Genomic DNA, 9,337 nt, shown 5'->3' on the forward strand with positions numbered 1-9,337 from the left:
GAAAGTGAATCAGCACCCTGAATGTTTCACTGATCACGTATAACGACCCCACTCCTCCTATCCTTATTTGTAGCAGCCAAATTAAGAGTGAGATTTAGTGTGCCCCAGGATGAGCACAATCAGAGTTCTGATAGTTAAAACAGCATTCAGCTTTCTTGCAATTTTGTGAAGTTGCTTATCATTTCAATTTCAGAAAAAAATTCCAGTATATACTTGCATTTCCAGTATAGATTCAGTCACATAATTGACAATGCTCTGTTAACATTGTCCTGGATTTCATTAAACGACAKCTGAAAAACTTATTTATGAGCACTTTCAGAAAACAGAACGCTGCCAGTACATTCAGATGGCGAACACTTGGAACAATTCCCAGGGTACCTTCTTAACTCTCATGCTCAAAATTTGTAAACACTCTCTCTAAATAGAGTAGGGTCTGGTTGGCAATTAACTCTTAACAAGGTCCTGCAAATGTGTGTTAACATAATGCTGCTCCTCTTAGCTACTGCACCTCAGGCTGAAGATCARTGGAGTTGGTCTAAAGAGAACTTTCTCAGTATTCCAGATTTTCTGTTCAATGACTAATACTTTCCAAGATACAGTTCATCCATCTCTTGCCAGTAGTCACAAGCTAGGGTGAAATTCAGGCTCTCCATTTACTTTCTCATACTTCTATCCTTCAGATCATACATTATATTAGAACACTTGACACTTCACTGCCTGTGGTACCACCCTTTTCTATTTGACAGCAGGTTAAAAGGATTTATTCTAAACATTGATTTCTTTAGAACTTGCTTCAAGAAAAGAGAACAGTGATTTGGGAGATCTGCAAGAAAGATCACTTATCCCAGATTTCTTTCCTAGGAAGTCTATCAGCTGAAGTGGCTTTAGATCAATGCTAAAAGAGTTGTTAGACTTGTTAAAGAGTTGTTAAAGAGGTAACAAGTCTGCTAAAAAGTAAAACTCTGATCCCAGCCAAGTAGATTTTTTGGGTAGATTTTCAAGAAAAACTGGTAGTAAGAGAATTAAGATTCAGTAATCAGATGCATATTGTTAAAGTAGATGAAAGAAAAGCCTTACATCAATATTTATCTATTAAGATAAATCAGCCTGAAGTAAAATATAGCGCAAAGCAAAGCATCTATAAAACATTATTATTATTATTAGATTATTTGGTTTTGCAAAGTTATTTCTATGTTCATGTCATTTTTTTTTGGTTCTTGTCAATATCTAGTAAGTTTTGATAGGAATCTTCTGCTGGCAGAATTTGAAACCATGCATGCGTAGATTATTCATATTTTGATATATTTCAATATGCTACACCAGATCTGTGCTCCATTATCTTCTGACAYCCTCTACTCCACATTTCAAAGGCATTAGAAAGAAATGATGGGGGTATTCTGTCAAAAATTAGCAAGCAGCATATCAAAACAGCATCAACATTCACATAAACACCCTACCGATATGGCAATCGCTTGCAATCAAACCAGTACGGCTACTTACTGTATTTTTTTTCTGATGTCTACTACTATTTAGAAAATGATACGTGACCACCATGTAACCCATGATGGATTCCAGCTCAAGAACTTCTAACTATCCAATCTTTATGTTTTGGCATTACATACGCTACCCAATTTTGACTAACAAGCTATTTAGTAGATCTCAGTTTAAAGTGTTCCTTGTATTGAAAGTATTGTTGAATTTTGTTCTCCAGGCTAAAAGTTTTGTTGTACTGCAAGAATAAAGCATGTGTCCTTCCTTAAGAAGCAGAGAGATGAGCCAACATGAACTAATATTCAGCTTTCCAAGTAAAGCTTTACTGTATTTTTTTAAAAAAAGCTCATTTCTTAAACACTACCTTCATTTTATACCTTTTTTTTCCTGTTTGGAAATCTTTAAATAAACTCATACAGTTATGATTTTAAGTTCAAGTATCAAAATTTATCAAGCTTTTCAAAATCCATCTGGATTTCCATACAAAAAAAGACTAAATACTGTATCTTTAACCTAGACAATATATTTCATTTTTGTAACCATTTTACTAGCTATCCTGAAATGAGCTAAACTCTCCCATTTTACTAGAACTAGTACGGTTTCTCCTGTTTCCTTACTATCAACTGCATTGTCTGCTTTAACATTTTTTTCTGCCTCATGTTTTCTATTTTCACAGCAATYGTAAGTTTCCATACCTACAAACAGTATTTATCAGAATTTGACAATTCTACTGAAATTAGAACGTAATCTGTGCTATGCAGTGTAGTCACATTAATTGGCTATATTATTAATTTATTACATTTCAGGTCACATTCTCTTTTGTCAACTTTACCTTCCRTGTAATGCTTCAACTTCTCTATTAACTCAGACACAAATAGAGGAAAACGCTCTTTCCATTCAAAAGTAATATGACAGTGCCAGGTATAGTTTGTAACAAGAACTCCACCATCTATAAAATATATGGATTGTACAGTACCGAAGTGTTATTTTTCAGGCTGTGAAGGATCAAGGCCATAAAGATGAACATCCCTACATACAGCTGTTTCACAGAACCTCCTTTAAAGCATTTATAAACAAGCACAGACTGAACAGCTCAACTGTGTTTTGTTTTGCATTTTGCTGCACATCTCTTTTAGCTCACATACAGCAATCACCTGACATGGAGGCGCTTTTCTTTTTTTTTTTCTTCCTTGTCTTCCACAGCTTCAGCTACCAGAACTGTGTTAMGTGTTTGGAAGCACTTCTGTGCTTCAAATGCAATACAGTATCAGGCTGACTCCAAAAGGCCTACTCCCATTTGTAACTCAAGCTTCTGCTTCTGTATTTGTCCCTGCCAAAATTAGAGATGGTGGAGGAGCTATTTGATCTGAGTTTGTACTACAAGTTGTTCTGATAAGTCCAAGACAGCTACAGCTAGGGAGTGGACCATCAGTGCAAGSAGAACGAACAGAATCATCACCACAGTAGAGGAACGAAAAAGAAATTACTCAACAACRTTAAACAACTCAATAGAAAGCACATGTTTTGAATGATAGATACTGCTGTAAAAATAAACCTTGTGCCACAGTATTATGTGCATATAAAAAGTATACTCTGCATAACATAGTCAGTGAGAACAGCTCTATGTTGTATATTCCAAAACAAAGAAGAAATAAAAGGATAAAGAAAATTACTACAAATTCACTTAAGAGTTTCTGTGGTTCATTTGTGATAGACATCTTTCCAATAGTCCTCAAAACCCTCCACCCAAATCTAATCTTAAAGAATTTGGCTTCCAGAACATCCTAGTTCTTTCCATCTTTTCTGTACTGATACATCTCATTTATATCTTCTTGTTTCATTGATACCTGTACTTTACCCTCAGAAAACTCCCATGCCTTACCTCTTGTTAGACTGCCCATTTCCCCATCTTATTACYTCAAAATCAGAACACTTAATTTTAACATCTTCCTTGTTTTCCTCTTACTTTGTCTCTCTTTCCTCTGGTCATCTTCCTATTTTCTGCTCGTTATCTCACTCTCAATCCTTTAYATTATTATTTTCTACTGAGATTTTTGTCAAGAAATAGCATAAAGAAGAGTTCTGTGTGCACTGTTTTCAGGTGTCTCAATAAATTTTCACTCTGAGTACGATTATTTCTGCAAGCAAAAACAGATCATTCATATTTCAAAATCAAGAGRGGCTACAAAGAAATGAACTGTTTACAAAAGTTATACAGAAAAAAAGGTAAACTAGGATTCTTTCTCTTAATTAAACTACATACTGAAATAGTATTTTTACTCTATGTTTTTGAAAATCAGAATTATCTCAAGGTATATCAATCTGTAAAAAAAATTTAGTTGAAACAATTCTATATTCAGGTTAATTATCTTAGAACCTGGTACAGATTTTCAAAAGTAGTATCAATTTTGAGTTGCAGCTTACGTATGCACATCTAGGAGACCASTGACCTCTGCTGGAACTGGGTGGATTGCCTAGCAATACTGCAGGCTCCAAGACCACTCTTCCTCCCTGTGCTCTAACGAGGTTAAGTGAACATGGCATCAGTAACTTATCCTTTCTTTTCTGGTTCATTTCAGAAAAATAAAAATCAGTACAACAGTTCAAATYTGAGATGCTGTGCAAAACTTCAGCAGAATCTTTGACAGAGTTTTAAAAAGTGTTTAACAAATACAGATAAAAAGTTCAGAAAAATGGTATGCTGAGAACATAAAATGTGTAATTTTCCCGAATTGGACCTTGCACACAATTACATGCTGTTTTCAGCTTCAACAGCTTCCATTAACATATGATCACCCCTTCTCCTTTTGACTCCTACTATACTTACTGATTTAGCAGTCAGAAGAGCGTAGGTTCCCAGCATTGCAGACATTAGATGATATCCTGGTAGACACAGAAGTTACATGACAGAATACCTTAGGTCAGAAAATGGACTGTTAACAGGAAAAAGGAGGAAGCATGCAAGCAAAACCCAATTCCACTGTGCAGTCCTAGGCTCTGCCCCCACTTTCAGTACTCTAGTACTGGCTTGTACAACGGAAGAAAAAGCTCTCAAGTAAGAGCCACAAGACCCAGTGAAGTGAACAGTAATTAGCGACTCACAGAACACTTACTGAATAAACAGCCCCCTTGAGAACAACTTTTTCATTTAACGATCAGAAGTACTTTAATGTAAACATTCAAGCAACATACGCAAGTATCCTTCTCCCATTTACACAAACGCACTTCTGTTGATCAAGCAGAGATGACTCAATAAATGAATAATGCTGGACATCATTTAGTGTAACATATGAAACCTGTATTTTCTCATTTTCAAAAGCTACAAAAGCTCCATTCCATGTCAGCAGAAACTATGGCTAATGAACACAGCAGAAAACCAAGTCACTTACAGATAAGCATACTGAATTGTGGTTACCAACATTAAAGTATTACTAAGAAACCGTAAACAAAAAAGCTATACAATTTTTACCTGTTTGCTAACCACCAGCAAAAGGAATGTAYGTGCTACAGTTTCCTGTACAGAAATCTAATGTTCATTCTGTCTGTGCACACAGTTTTGACTTACCAGTGAAAGGACCTGTAAATATAGTACACCACCTACTTAACAGCATATTACAGCTATATAAAAAATTTAGAACAGCAAGTGATAGATATCATATTACATCCAATCAAAACTGCTGGGGGAATTAAAAACAGTGAAGTRTATTTATGCGAACTGATATTTAGCAGAAGACTAGGACACCTATGCTTTCAGGAAATATGCTGAACCCTAAAGACAGCAAGCGATGATTTTGGTTTTAAAAAATCTTCTAAAAGACATTGCCAGAACAGTTCTACAATGACCAAAAAAAAAAAAAATTCCACTGCTTCCTGCTTACAGAGTTGTTACTCCTTAGGTCATCTTGAAGCCTCAGTGCTGAAAATGGGGAAATTTCTTCTGAGTACCACCCCGATTCTGTTTAGCTTATAATATCTAACCAAACAAGCAAGCAAACTACTCCATAGCTCAAAGCACGACTATGGAAACTGATCATTCTCWGGGAAGTGAGGTGGCCTACAACAATTCCTAATAACATACAATAAGGAAAAGGTTTGAGAATTATTTGAAAATGGCATTTTTTTTTCCTATTTTGTAATATTAATTCAAGTTGTAAAGGGTATCTTAATGTGCTTTGAATGATCTCTCAAGTAGTTGTATCATTCTAGCAGTTGATTCTTCCTGCAGATGCTTGACGCCCAAACTGTGACACCAGCAACTTCAGTTTTCAGAGGGCAATCAAGCTTACAAATACATGTATGAATCCTTGATTTTTTATTCCTTAGTCAGAGCAGCCAGGCAGGATTCTGCAGGGCTGAGGTGTGAGTGATCCAGCTGAGACGTGAAAGGGCTTAAAAATCCTCTGGCACATCAGGGCAGCTCTTGTTCAAATGAGACTTTTTAAAACATTTTACATAATTTTGAAAACGCCTACTAATTGGCACCCCCTTCAGTTTATTGGTGGCAGACAATGTCATGGTTTACACAGATACACTACAAGAGATGAACTGCACAAAATACCAAGACAGCGGCACTGCAGCTACTGCTACCAGATTTAGTCCCTTAAAGAAATGTTGGTGGCTTTGGCAACAATGAAAGCACATCAAAAAAGAAAGAGTTCTTGGGAGAGAAAACTAGGAGAATGAAAGGAAAGAGGCCTGAGGCTGCATCTCTGTCACCAAAGTGACTTTGGGCAATACTGTGAGTCAGACATTAACAGCTTAAAGAATATGAGAGTTTGCAGATATTTTCACCCAGGAGACAACATCCCACCACTCATAAACAAACATCTTTAGAAATGTGATTTGATTCTGATCAAAAACAAAATAGAAAGCTTTTCGGCTAAAGGAGAGCCTGAGGGTCTATGGCTCTGGGGTGATTATGCAAATTGATCTGAAAGAGGATGCAATGGAAAATTGATGGGGTATGTCTACATGACCTAAACAGGCATCCAAGTTTAGCGTCGCATTAGCCTGGGCATCCTGACATAGGAGACACGCTAACCAAAAATGCCGTAATATATTAGAGCATATAAACTAGGAACACTCCTTTTTTTTTTCCATGAACTATGCAGAGATTCTGGCTATTTAATCTAGCATATAAATGATATGCCTACAGTTATTCTTCTATGTTTTAAAGCACCATCTGCCATTTTTACACATAGCTTTGAGCAAAAACCACTTCTGATTTCACATCCAAGGTTTCTAATCAGATAACAGAAAACCCATGAGCCCCTCGAACTCTAAGAAAAAGTTTGTTAAAATGATTGTGTAGCATCAAACATATATTTTTTTTGTTTGTCCAAAAACAAATCAAGCATCTTGCACATACACTAAAAAGATGCTTGCATAGGCACAGTACATCCTCATTTCTAGGCTGTATTTTAGCTTTATCTGGACATACACATGCACTACATCATCCATGTTCAGCAGTACGTGTCAAATGTCCTACACAAGCGCACAGTGCCTCTGTCATGTTTGTAAAGAAAGACTGACTTTCTAAAAACATTGGGTCTATTGCACAAACATATGATGTATAGTTAAACCTACAAAGCTGCTGTTTGACAGTTTCGGAATTTTGGATGTAACGCAACCTAGTTAGAAGTATTTCCCTGAACAATTTTCAGGAAAACCCCAAATTCAACTCAAAATTTGTGATTAGGAATTGGGGGGGGGGGTGTCTTTCCTAGAAGAACCCCAGAGAAACAGCAACCCTCCTTACAGAAGATCTCGGTCAGTGACACAGGATCTGATTCTCCAAGTTTAATCAATCATAAATTTGTTTCATTCACTACATAATTTCCAACATCTACAACAAGTTGTAGGCAGGCATTTTACAGACACTCTCCTTTAACCATGCAGTTCTGATTCAATTTCATCATTTGTGCTGAATGAGGCGACTGCTCTTGGTGGTGGAATAAAACTGCTGGTGAGTCAGGAAGGACTGCATCAGAATCCATATTAGAATGGAGATGAGCAAAATAAGGTTTCTTAGGAAATTTGTTTTGCAGCTTCCTAGTATCTGTGCATCTGATTGTGCAATCTTATTCTAGTGTTCTTTTAACTTAAAAAAGAATATTGCTTTGTGCTTTTAAAATAGTTTCTGCCACTTTAAACTTCTGAACCAAATGCACCAGTAGCCCTCTTATTCTCATACATCCTCTCTAATGCAAGAGATTTTATTTATATCTCTTTATAAAAAGGTGGTAGGAAATAAAGAAAAACTATCTGAATGTGATTATCTTATAGAAACTACAAGTATATTCTTGTATTCACTACATATTACAAATAAAGCATGCTTTAAAATATTTGCTGCATAAGTAGTTACATATTCTGCCTGTAAATAATGTTCTAACTGCATTGATTTAGCAGTGGCTGAACTCTCATTTCATTACTAGACGGCTAATCTAGGCTTGTACTGCTGTATTTTGAGATAACTGATTGTAAAGCACTGAAAATGAAAGTGGTAAGCTGTAAGCAAGCATATCATCCAATTAAAAACATTGCATCAAAATCTCTGTTCTTCTGCCCCTTACCATTACTGCCCCAAYCCCATAACTAAACCCTAACCAGGATGTTTGCCTTAAAGGGTACAGGTCTTTCGCTACTGCAAAACAGTAAATTTAAAAGCGGTCTCTCCCCCCCCATCTCTGAGCTACTTATAATCACAAGTATTACCGCATACCTTCTCACATCCTTTATCTTTGAAAAAGAAGAAAAGGAGACCATCTGTCATAGGTGAAAAATAGCTTAAATTAATGAAGAGACATTAGACAAAACCTTCAATTAGGAGGCCTTGTGCTTCGGCACATTGGCTATTTAGATTGGGAGAAATGTTCAATTGGGGCACTGGAAAGGAGGCCAAAAAGGGTTCCTGATGTTGTCAGAAAGAAGAAAGGGGGCTGAGAAGGTGAAGAGTCGGGATGTGGGGGAAAATCCAGGAYGGAGATCAGAGATGTGGGGGAGATGAATGCTGAAGAATGCCCTTGGCCAGTAACAGCCAAGATTGGTAGCTGGGAGCAGTGGCACAGCACAAACCAAAGCAATTCTCTGCCTGACCTCCCTGGAGCAGCAGCAATCTCCCCGCTGGGAAGGAAGTCAAGACTAAGTGAACCTAACAYTGCAGAGGTTGCTCACGAGCAAGCATGTGAAATAATCAGGTAGGGTATAAGCCCTGATCTTGTTGGCTCTTAAATAAAGCTCAGTATCTAGATCCACTACAGCATGTTGTTTACTCTCTCATCTGTGACAACCACCCCATTCTCAGGGCGTACAACCCTCAACCTCTGAAGTTGTACTCGCTGGCTGTCGTTTGACTATCCTGCATGCCTGGTAACTAAGGGAGCGAGACCTGAATTTACACCACTATTTCCCTGTATGTCTGGGATTTCTTTGGGTGGAAACAGTCCTAAAGCTGCTCAGGTATGGGTCTCCAGGATGCTCCAGTAGGTCCTCCATGTTGATGATTAAGGGAGGTGAACTGGAGGAGCTTGGAAAGGAGGTGTATCACAGCACGCTTGTCCCACAGTGTACATGCAATCAGAATTTACTAAGTAGAAGAAATTCAGTGTTCTGCATACACAYAGGGGAATAAAAATAAAACATATTTATGCACCCCAAATCTACACTTAGTGCTCTAACATATGGATCAATTCTTTAGACCAGTAGTTACTCCTTTTAATAACCAGGACATTTTCAACTCGACAAATGGCATTCCAAAATGCACAGAAAAGCTGGTATTTGAAAGTTATCTATACAAATACTTATTTGAACTATCTTAGTTTACTCTTCACCAATGGTCGTGCTGAAA

Source organism: Rhea americana, unplaced genomic scaffold (genome assembly GCF_003343005.1).
Source record: "Rhea americana isolate MKP2758 unplaced genomic scaffold, rheAme1 scaffold_12, whole genome shotgun sequence".
NCBI lineage: Eukaryota > Metazoa > Chordata > Aves > Rheiformes > Rheidae > Rhea > Rhea americana.